General features: G+C 39.3%; 1 pseudogene across 1 annotated transcript; it reads right to left on the reverse strand.

Moving 5' to 3' along the window:
* Nucleotides 1-8,111: 8,111 nt before the first annotated feature.
* On the reverse strand, nucleotides 8,112-11,905 carry LOC145160417 (zinc finger BED domain-containing protein RICESLEEPER 2-like; annotated as a pseudogene). Its single transcript, XR_013738102.1, has 7 exons — nucleotides 11,589-11,905; nucleotides 10,136-10,874; nucleotides 9,581-10,051; nucleotides 9,395-9,488; nucleotides 8,559-9,321; nucleotides 8,414-8,469; nucleotides 8,112-8,330 (listed from the first exon to the last, which is right to left on the reverse strand). The product of XR_013738102.1 is annotated as a zinc finger BED domain-containing protein RICESLEEPER 2-like (transcript).
* Between the last annotated feature and the right edge of the window lie 279 nt (nucleotides 11,906-12,184).

Here is a 12,184-nt window from a genome sequence, read left to right on the forward strand (position 1 = left end):
TGGTTTTTCCTCCGACTCTTCCTCCGGTTCCGGCTCTAACCATCCTCCATTCCCCTGGTTGGGGAAATAAGGATCTCCTGGGTGATGAAATCCGACCATAGAGTCTGCATGAGGAGTGGAGGTGTGAGAAGTGTGTAAAGGGAGTGTATAGCATTCCAAAATATTCCTATAGTATTTTAATTGTATATGTTAGTTTCCTTAAAACTTTTTGGATAAAAGGTTGGTAAGTTTCTAGATTCATTGTCCACCATGATCACTCACAAACACATGTTGGTCATATTTTGAATAAATATAGTTGATCAGGCTATATTTATCCCCAGTACGACTACATAACTGTCCGGGTTTAACCACGATGTTCAATTCCTCCAAAGACTTTTATTGTTATTGTAATGATACACACATAGGTATGTATTTTAATTATTTTGTTCAGAGTAGTTTAGTCCCATTGTATTTATAGTTGCATATCTTGTATGATTAGATATGCCAGTTCACTGTAAACAAAGCTCTGATACCAATCTGTCACACCCCCGAACCGAAGAGTATGGCGGAAACGTCCGGGGATTTGAGGTGACTACATCTAGTAATATCATCACAGTGAATATAATTGAAACAAAGCATGCATCTTCATTACACGAGAAATAATACAACAATATTGAGTTTACATCATTGTAGTTGTTTACAAGAGTTACATCCCAAAATATCAATGTTTATAATAGTAACAAAATGCAACAAATTTCCACATGACCTTGATATCCACCTGCTTAACGGTTTCCTGATAATACAAGTTATTTTGAAAACGGTCAACATATATAATGTTGGTGAATTCATAAGTGTATTTGTATGAAAATTTTGTATCACTTTGTAGACAGCATAAAATCCGATATTTTCTGTAAATGGAGTAAATGGTTTGAATTAATGCTTTGTATCAAATCTTGTGTTAATGCATGTGTGTATTGAAAATGTATAAGGAAAGTATCCCAGAAAATCCCATGTTTTCTGTGTAAGTAAAAGGTTATGTATAGTATAAGTTTTTTCGAGAAAATCCGATATTTTCTGCTTGCAAAAGTATTGTAGTGTTGATATCCAAAGACCGTAAGTTGGTGTTTGTATAACGTTGTTATTGTAGAATTGTTTATGTATACCGTAAATTTACAGTGGAGTTAATTTCTTTGTGAGTCGTTATAACCATACTTGATAATGACTGATCCGCCCGTCATGACATTTTTCAGACGCCGACTTGTTTAAGGTAAGGTTTGTCACCCTAGACTGGCCTAGTCTAACTGTAGGGAACAGCTCAGGTGTGGGGTGTCAACCCCGTATAGATCTATACACAAACTTTCGCTCTCCCTCCAGGAGACTCTGGTTATAACTATAGGCTAAAGGTTGTACACTAGGTAGGTACGAATGAATGAACGTGTCTCACAAGAACCTTAACTATATTCACGCGAGTATCGTATCACACTGTTTAATGTAGTAATTAATGCTTTCGAGTGTGTTATAAGGTTACAAGGCCCAACGAGTATATAAATGGACCACAGAGGCCCAATAAACATGTAAGTGTATATTCCAGGCCCAACAAGCATGTATATGGGCTACAAAAGCCTAATAAACATGTAATATATATTCCACGCCCAACAAGCATGTATATGGGCTACAAAAGCCTAATAAACATGTAATGTATATTTCAGGCCCAACAAGCATGTATATGGGCTACAAAAGCCCGATGAACATTTAATATATTACAGGCCCAATAAGCATGTAAATGGACCACTAAGGCCCAATAGACTTGTAATGTATATTCCATGCCCAATATGTAAGTAAGTGGGCCACTAAGGCCCAATAGAAGTGAGTTTGTCGTAATTAACTCGTTTGTTATTGTATTGTTCGTTCTTGTTCAATTATTTACCAAAATGACATAAAAGGACCACTTTTTGTAAAAAGACATTTTTGGTCCTTAAAACCGAAAATTTACAATTAAGGCACATTTTGGGTAAAAATGACACTTTAGGCCCCTTAAGACCAAAAGTTTACATTAAAGGGCTTGTATCAAATAAAATAACATTTTAGCCAGCTTTTGTCAAAAATAACATTTTCAGCCCAATTTTTTGAAAATTTACATTTTCGGCCCAGATGCATAGAAATTATCTTTTTCGACCCATGTTTAATAAAATTGTCATTTTCAGCCCATAGATCGGAAAAATAACATTTTTTACTCAAATTTGTTCAAAATGACAATTAAGTCCACAAAAGTCAAAATTTTTCCAAGATTAGCCCATGAAGCCGTGAAGGCCCAAAGTGAGGCCCATTTGTGAATATTTACACTTTAGCCCTTTTAAAACCATAAATATCATAAGAATCCATTTTTATTTAATATAACCCTTTTTGGTCCTTTCAAAAACCGTGAGTTACATAAGAACCTCACTTTTGTTCACTTTGTCAATTTTTGGCCCTTTACACGATTTTTCTTAGTTTCAAACATCCTTGAATGATTTAATCCTTTCATTTCAATATTATGTTGCATGTAGTAGTTTGTTTCACAAATACCATCATGTGTTAGCATATTTTTCGAGTTTATGATGATTTCAACACATAATCACAACACAAATCATGAAAAACACACATATACATGCATATACACATAGATCTACACAAAGCAACTTGTATTCTCCCCCAAAACAAAGTAAAAACCGAAAATAAGGGGGTATGAACTCACTTTGGTGTGTTGGATTCGGTTTTTTGAAGAAGAGAGGGATATGTTTTCGGCCTAGCAAGCTTCTTGAAGAGATCTTGAAAATGTGGGTGGTTCTAGGATCATGAACACGAAATGAGAGTAGTTTAAGGAGAGATTTTTAGTGTAACTTGAAGTTAAACCATAGAGTTAAACAAAAACTTACCAAAAGGATGAACTGTTTGTTGAAGAAACCTTTTGAAATCATACACCAAATCATGATTTTTAGGAGGAAGATGGAGGTATCCTTGAAGATTTGGGAGGAAGTTTAGAAATGAATTCAAGTGTGAAATGGAGAGGGGAGGCCAAGAATAAGAAAAGAAGAAGAGAGAGAGTGGTTTAGTGGTTTTTACTTAATGGTTAATTACTTCATCACCTAGATATTTGATGGTCATTTTGCATGGATTTCCACCATGCAAAACTTAGGTGTCATGATTTAATTCCCATAAGTTTCCCTTTTTTTACCAAATATATAAAATATATTTATACATATAACCGTGAATGAGAGGAATAAGGAAAAATATGGACCTTGGGCTTGATATAGCCTTGACCCACTAGAGTTTTTTGATCCATGTGGGCCTACATATGAGTTTTCGGGCCAAAATGTTAAAAGGGGTGGGTTTACGGCCCAAGAACGATAAAGAAATAGGTTTACAGCCCAATAAGTTTCAAGAAGGTTGTTTACGGCCCAATAAGGTCCATAAAACAAAGTGAGACATTTTAGGTCCAATAAGGCCCCTAAAAAGTCTTATGGCCCAAAATGTTATAGTTTATTGAATGTGGATCCAATTAGGGCCCATTTAAGGATTCTTAGCCCAAAATAATCAAGTTGTGAGTTTATTGGCCCATTAGGCCTAATAAATGACGCATAGCCCAAAAGAGGTTTTGAACCGGGAGAATTAGGGTTACAACCCAAAGTCGAGTGAATTGTAGTACATTGGATTAGGTATAGGGTTTCATGAGGGACTTTTGATTTGAATAGTTGTTTTTGAATAAGCATTGTGCATAACATCGAATTAGAGTAACAATTTGATACAAGAGTTGATTACATGAAGACAGAATTTCCTAGCCAAAAATGCTAGTTGTGACACGTGCGGCTGAGAGGATTGGCCGCCACGTTGGCGTTCCTCGAGTGATAAAGAATCTTACAATCATAATCCTTTGCCGCATCCAAGCACCTACGCTACCTCATGTTCAGATTCAATTGATCCATCAAATACCTCAGGCTCCTGTGATCTGTGTAGATAGTATAGCGGACCCCATAGAGGTAATGTCGCCAAATATTAAGGGAAAATGCCACTGCCCCCAACTCCAAATCGTGCGTAGGGTAATTCGCCTCATGAGTCTTCAGCTGCCTCGATGCGTAAGCGATCACATGACCTCGCTGCATAAAAACTGCACCAAAGCCCATAATCGAAGCATTACAATATACCATAAAGTCATCAACACCCTCTTGCAGGGTCAGAATCAGTGCCTCGTATAATCTCTGTCTCAGAGTCTCAAAGGTTGCATGCTGCTCAGCCCCCCAAGGAAACGTGATGGTCTTCTTTGTCAACCGAGTCAAAGGAACCGTTATCTTAGAGAAATCCTGAATAAATCTCCGATAGTAACCTGCCAATCCAAGGAAACTTCGAATCTCATATGGAGACCTCGGAACCCCCCACTTCATCACCGCCTCGACCTTGGCCGAATCGACCAGAATGTCGCTCTAATTGACAAGGTGCCCCAAAAAATGCACCTCACGCAACCAGAACTCACACGTGGAGAACTTCGTATACAATCTCTCCCTCCTCAGAGTGCCCAATACCTCCCTCAGATGCTCCTCATGCTGCTCCTGAGTCTTGGAATAGACCAGGATATCATAAATAAACACAATCACAAACCGATCCAACATGGGCCTGCATACACGATTCATGAGATCCATGAATGCGGCTGGAGCATTGGCGAGCCCGAAAGGCATCACCACGAACTCGTAATGACCATAGCGAGTCTGAAAGGCTGTCTTCTGCATATCCTCATCTCTGACCCTCATTTGGTGATAACCTGAATGCAAATCAATCTTGGAAAACCAAGATGCGCCCTGAAGCTGATCAAATAAATCGTCGATCCTTGGAAGCGGGTAACGATTCTTCACCGTTAGCTTATTCATCTCCCCGTATTCAATACACATCCGATGCGTCCCATCCTTTTTCTTCAAAAATAAAATCGACGCTCCCCATGGTGAACTACTCAGCCGAATAAAACCCTTGTCTAGCATCTCATGCAGTTGCATAGACAACTCCTGCATCTCTGGAGGTGCTAATCGATAAGGTGCTTTGGCTATTGGAGCTGCAACTGGAACCAAGTCAATCTGAAACTCCACCTGTCTCTCCATAGGCACTCTTGGCAAGTCCTCCGGGAACACATCCGGGTACTCCCGAACAATCGGTACATCATTTATGGTCATCTCACCTTTCTCCTGGGTATCCATCATGTAGGCCACAAACCCGCAACATCCCTGCTGAAGATAACGGATGGCTCTGGATGCCGAACATAGAGTCGGCCCACACTGATCACCCTCACTGTGGATCACCAACTCTCCCCTACTTGGGGTCCGAACACGTACCAACTGAAGCCCACAATCAATCATCTCCCCATTGGGGCTCACCCAATCCATCCCTACGATGACCTTGCTCTTGCGCAGGGGTATCAGAACCAAATTAATCGGATATTGTTCACTGAATAACTCCAAGGTGCATCCCCGGTGAACCCTCAACACTCGCACCGGACGGTAATCCACAATCTCAACCTCTAGTGGATAATCCAACTCTCTAGGGACATTGTCAAACCTCCTGCTAAGCGCAAGGGATACAAAAGATCGGGTATCCCCCGAATCGAACAAGACCAACGCAAGAATACCATTCATTAGGAACGACCCTATTCAACAATACAAACATATAAGCAGGAAAAATAACATAAATAAGAAAATAAGGAGAAGATACAAACCAGTGACCACATCGGATGCTGCGCGGGCCTCCTTAGCTGTCAGTTGAAATGCCCTGCTCCGAACGATTGGCACCTCCGCCTTGCCCTAGCGGCCATCAGTGATCCTCAGAGTCGCCGGAGCAGGTGCTGCTACTGGTCCTCCTAATGCTAAACTCAGGCAGTTGGCCTTCTTATGGCCCCTCTGATTGCAATCGAAGCAAATCAGATCTGATGTCTGGGTGGTGGTGGTAGTAGCAGTACAATCCCTGCCGAAATGCCCCGTCTTTCCGCACTTATAACAGCCTGAACCACCCGCCATGTAGACCCCATTATGTGCCTTGTCGCACTTGCCACAACGGCCCCGACCCTGTTGGCCCCTCGATCTAGAATCGAAACCCTTGGGTTTCTTCGCTGAAACCCCACTCGTCTGCCCATGTTCTGCCTTCCTCTTCCCTATATGCTCCAAATCAATCTCCCGTTCCCGAGCCCTGGATATCATGTCGTCTAGTGTCGGGCAGGCGGAAAAACTAACAAACTCCCGAATATCCGGTCTCAACATGTCATGGTACCGAGTTTTTCGCATCTCCTCGTCTGCGGCATATTGAGGTATCAATAGGTCTTTCTCTCTCTGAACATGGCGGTGATCTCCGCCATGGTTTCAATCGTCTGTCGCATATCCAGAAACTCCCTCGCTAGCTGTTGCACCTCAACAGTTGGTGCAAACTCCGCTCGAAATCGGGTCAAAAATTCCAACCATGACATGGCCTCAATGTTGGGGCTCCCAGAGTCTAGCCAACCTCCTCCCACCAATCCCGAGCTCGCTCCCTTAGACATCTTGCAGCGAACCTCACCTTCGACTCCTCGGGGCAGAAACTCGTCATATGGGCACACTCAATATCTGTTAGCCAACGCCTGGCGGCAATAGGGTACTTCACCCCAAAGAATTATGGTACCCCACATCCCCTGAAATCCTTGAAGTAGAGAGTGCGGGCCCTAGACTGGCTAGCGGCAAGATCGACCCTGAAGATCCGAAAGCGATCCTTCATCAGCTCGATGATACCCTCCTTGATCAATCCAAACATCACCGGGGGTCGCATCAAGTATGCCTCTAGTAACCTCTGACACAATGAACTCGCGTAATCTCTCATCAATTGGTTTGGTGCCCATGCCCGTGCCCGAACCAGATCCAGATCCTTAACCCCAAGTTCCATTGCGTGTCACCACCATGCTGAAACATAACCACATAAACAATCAGTTAACACACGAAGAGGTTCACACTCTCGAGCTTCCTAGATTCATCGTGGTCTTCCTGGTCTCAGGTATAAATCTCGTGCTTCCAGTAGTATGGGCCCAATACTACCTTCCACACCTATCTATACCCTCCTCAAGGACTATCTCGACTCCTCCAAGCCACCCCTTCCTATCTAATACTCTCTTCATACTATAAGGTGTCCTACGCGCCAATACGTATTCCAAGAACTTCCTAGGGTTCCTTTCCTCACCACTCGCTGCTATCAGTTGCAGAAGGAACTCCTACTAATACCATCTAACTACCACACAAATACATTTACATAATATCGGTACCAGATAATTTTTTGTGTGAAAGGTCCCACACTACAACGGTTGGACTCAAACAAGAGTTGCGCAATAGAGTTAAACCTATCATTCTAAAATTATCTAATATCAATAATGTGTAACCAAACACATTCATCCACTAGTCAGCTGTAGGCCTGTTGAAAATACCTAATACCCGATTACCCGACCCGACCCGTTTTGAATTCGGGTAGATTGGGTCGGGTGATCGGGTTTCGTGTTTGAAAATTCCGGTAACTGGGTAACCCGATATTTAAATAGGTCGGGTATTGGGTAGGTTTAAAAAAATTCGGGTATACCCGAATACCCGATTTAGAAAAAAAAAACTAACTAATACACTAGTAATAATAACTATTAAAGTTGTATCATTATTTTACATAATTATTGTTCCTTATAGTTTAAATTAAATGTTATATGACTTCGTTATTTGAACGGTATATAATAAATACAAAAGAAATTGTTGAAAATGAAATGAAGTTTTGAACAGAATGTTACAACAAATATAATGAAAATGAATAAGATGTTAGATTCCCCTTCATTTTCTTTGTGCACCAAACGAGCCGAGCCGAGCCCGACCAAGCTCGAGCTCGGCTCACTTAAAATTTGTATGGCTCGAGCTCGAGCTCGGCTCGTTTCGAGCCCCAAAAAAAGAGCTCGAGATCGGCTCGTAAAGTAATACATCGGCTCGGGCTCGACTAGTTTTGTCTAACTGAGCTTAAACGAGCTTAAGCTTGGCTCGAGCTCGTTAAAAGCTCGTTTACAAAATGAATTCCAAGAAAAAAAAAAATTTATTTAATTTTCAGCTAGGTGCAGACTAGTAGACTACTTAAATTCCAACCAAGATGCATAAATAAAATCTTCAAATTACATAAGTTTTAAACTCCAACATACAAACCTAAAATGTAATTAAACCATCCAAAAGAAAGTCTTCCTATCATGGAAGTTCAAATTACAAAAATACTATAAAAACGATTAAATTTGAACATAACATATTATCAAAACTCAAAAGCTAATCTTCCTTAAAGCAAATTCAATCCAGCAAAATCTGCATATTAAAACATTTTATGAGATGTGCAATATAATGTAATTAAAACAACAAGATTACAAGTAGATTAAAATGGCTTACACCTTTAAGTATTACTTGTCCCTGTAGGTAATAAAACCTCAATGGGCATTTCCTCCTTCTGTAAAAAGAAACCACCAACATGATCAAATATTAATAAATTTAAATAATCAATTGTTAGTTCACGTGTTTTAAGTTTATCAAATGTACCTCTATTTTTTTCTTGATTCCATAACGATGTCTAATCCAATCTCCTCCACAAATCAACTTTTCAACAGTGTCTGGTGCCAATGAAGATCGGTATGGATCAATTACTCTACCCCCAGCACTAAATGTTGCCTCAGATGCAACGGTAGAAATCGGGATCGCAAGCACATCCATAGCCATCTTTGATAAAACACGGTACTTCAATTTATGAACAATCCACCACTCCAAAGCCTTGAATGAATCTATTCCTTTTTGTCTCGAGTCCCTATAAACACCTTCTTCCAAATACATATCTAATTCTGACTTTTCTGGTCTCTCCAAAATCTGTATTTTTTAAAAACTCCCCAAAAGCCTCCCATCCGGACCCGAGTGATGTTTTTGACACTTCATTTCCTCCACATCCATTTGCAGGCGTTGCAGCTTCTCGGACTGATGCATCATGTATTTCCAAATACTCTTCATACATTTCATAAAGTGCTTTCTTCACTTCTTCAATGTTCTTTTCAGCATTGGAGTATATGGTTGGGAAACTAAATTCTACTAACTTCATTTTGAATCTTGGATCTAACACTGAAGCTATAGCCATGACAAGATGGCACTCCCCCCAATATTTGTCAAACTTCTCCTTCATCTTAGTCACCATAGTCCTAATAAAATCATTTTTTGATAGAGCACCTTTATCCAAAGTTTCTTTTACTCTAAACACCTCAATCAAATACAGATTGGATGTTGGATAATCACTTCCAGAAATGACATTTGTGCATACCTGAAAATAAGTTGCTTTAGTATTAGGCATTATAAAATATTTAAAATAATACTTAAATAAAGGTAATATGCACCTTGAAAACCTTCAAGATTTCACATACACTCTCCACATGCACCCACTCCTCATCATTAGGCAGGTGATGAAAATGTGGCTCGTACTCTGCAAATCTATGAAAATCACAAAAACTTAGTGATGTGTAGTATTTGAAAATCTGAAAATCACAACATTCAAAACTATTTTATTAAAATCTAATGTGTACCTTGGGAAAACATCTTTAAATTTTAATGCAACCGACAACATATCATAGGTTGAATTCCATCGTGTTGGAACATCAAGCAATAACTTTCTATCTTGTATTTGTAGTTGATGTGCAATATTTGAAAATGTTTGAAGTCTCGCCTCAGAATTGTTAATATATTTGATACCCTCACGAACTTCCCCGATAACAGAATCAATCATAGCAAGACCATCTTTCACAAGAAGATTTAAAATGTGTGCACAACATCTAACATGAAACAACCTCCCACCACACATGAGTTTTCTCACTCTAGAAAAAATTTCTTTCAGTCTTCTCAACGCCCTGTCATTGTATGCAGCATTGTCTACAGATATCGTGTATATCTTGTCCTCAATTTCCCAATGCTTCAAACATTTATAAATACCATCAGCAATATCAAGTCCGGTACGAGGAGGAGGAACATGTACAAAACTCAAGACACGTTTTTGCAATCTACAAAAACAAGTCCAGATATCAATATGAATATATTAAATAAAATGGACATGTCTTATTAAAAAATAGAAAAAGAAATCAAACCTCCAATTATGATCAATAAAGTGCCATGTGATAACCATGTACTCAATCTTCTGATGAGATGACTTCCAACAATCAGTGGTCAAACTGATTTTTGAGGTCGCTTTTGTAAGAGCTTTCAGTGTTTTTTTCTCATGCTCATATATCTTAAAACAATCTGCTTTGGTTGAAGTCCTGCTTGTTTTCTCAAATAATGGAGTAGCTGTCTTCATCATATGCACAAATAAATCATCCTCCACAACTGAAAAAGGTTGCTCAGTACCCAACACCTAAGTAGCTATTGCTTCTCTCATTTTGTTACCATCATACTTTGCATCAGGCATGATCAATGAAGGAAGCTTCTCATGTCCTGCATCTCCATCAGATTTAATAAGTGGAAAATTCAATAAATTCTGTTTTTCTTCGTAATCCTTATGTGGTTTGCATATAAGAAAATGCCTTTTTAAGGTTGATGTAGTCCCGGTATCACCATAAGTTAACTTTGTTTTACAATGAATACACTGAGCTTTTTTGGTACCATTAGATAGAGTCACTACAGTGAAACCGTCCCATGCCTTTGATGTTTTTTTTCGTTTTCGTTTCATTACTATTTCCTCTTCTCCCGAGTGCATTTCTGCATTTTGACTTGGAATATGATTTTGAGGAGTTGGTTGTTCATCAGCATCTACATTTATGGGAGCAGATTGCTCCTTATTCTCAACCCCTTCCATTGGATCTGAACTCACATCACCATCCATATTATCTACAGCATGGTTTATGAAAAAACATTTGTCAAAATATGTACATTTAATAAGAATTCTCAATTGATCAGCATTAAACAATAAATTTTCCTGATAAGGATCTTTTAACTAATAAACAGTGAATAATATGAGTTATCTTCAGCAAAACAATAAATATGCAAACTTAAAACTAGAACTCATAATTCCAACAAGTAGAAAGATATGAACCCACAACACAATCTCCTAAGAATCTAGACTTAACAATTAAAAGTAGTATTTCAATTAAACCAAGTTAATATATCCAGACTAACAATCAAAAAATAGAAAAATAGAGATTGACAACAATCCCATATATCCCAGAAGCTATCTTCAACTGAGCAAAAAAAAACAAACAGATGTTAATTCTTTCAACTGAGTAGATAACTATTTTATCAGTTTAAGAAAAGAAAAAAGAAGCACGAAGAAACAGACATTGATCCAAACCACAGAGACTGTAGATCAAGCATAAGATATCTGTAATTCACTGTTTGTATATCCCAGGAGACTCAAGTAATCGTAACACATGATTGGAAATCAGTAATAAACTAATAATAACGAAACAGAATAACAAATGACTGGAAATCATAACGAAAAACAAAACTGTTGTGAGGCAGCAAAACCCAAGTAATCAACAAATGATAAGATCTCTTCGAATCAGCAGAAAAAAAATAGATGAGTGAACAATGGAAGTAACTTACATCAAAATTCAGAACACGATGGAGGTGATCGGAGCTAGGGATGACAGTAAAGATGAGTGGTCGGTGGTCGGACGGACTGATGGTGCTTAATGTCGGATGACGGTGCTCTATGGGGGAGAACGACGCTCGATTGGAAGGCATGCGTCGATGGGAGACGATGGGAGATCGTCGTCTGGTGGTATTCGTGCCTTCGTGGTACGTGCTCGCCGGCTCGCCGCCGATAACAAGCGCCTGATTGTTCGAATCACAGCATAAGGGGGAACGGACGTGAATAGTGCGGCTCCGGTTCTTTTTCTTTTGTTTTGAAACGAATGAAAGTCCCTCGTACCCTAATTCAATAATTTTCCTAATATCTATTTTAATATATAAAATATAAAAATAAAAAATATATTATATTTATATATAGGCTCGCGAGCCTAATCGATCTTTGTAACACAGGCTCGAGCTCGAGCTCGAGCTCGTTTAATAATCAAGCTTAAAATTAGGCTCGAGCTCGGCTCGGGCTCGATAAAAACCGATCTCGAGTCGAGCTTTTACCGAGTTGATCCCGAGTAGCTCGCGAGTAGCTTGGCTCGTTTGCACCCCTATGCACTACG

This window comes from Lactuca virosa, chromosome 2 (genome assembly GCF_052849685.1).
Source record: "Lactuca virosa cultivar CGN04683 chromosome 2, Lactuca_virosa_CGN04683_v6, whole genome shotgun sequence".
NCBI classification, from domain to species: Eukaryota; Viridiplantae; Streptophyta; class Magnoliopsida; order Asterales; family Asteraceae; genus Lactuca; species Lactuca virosa.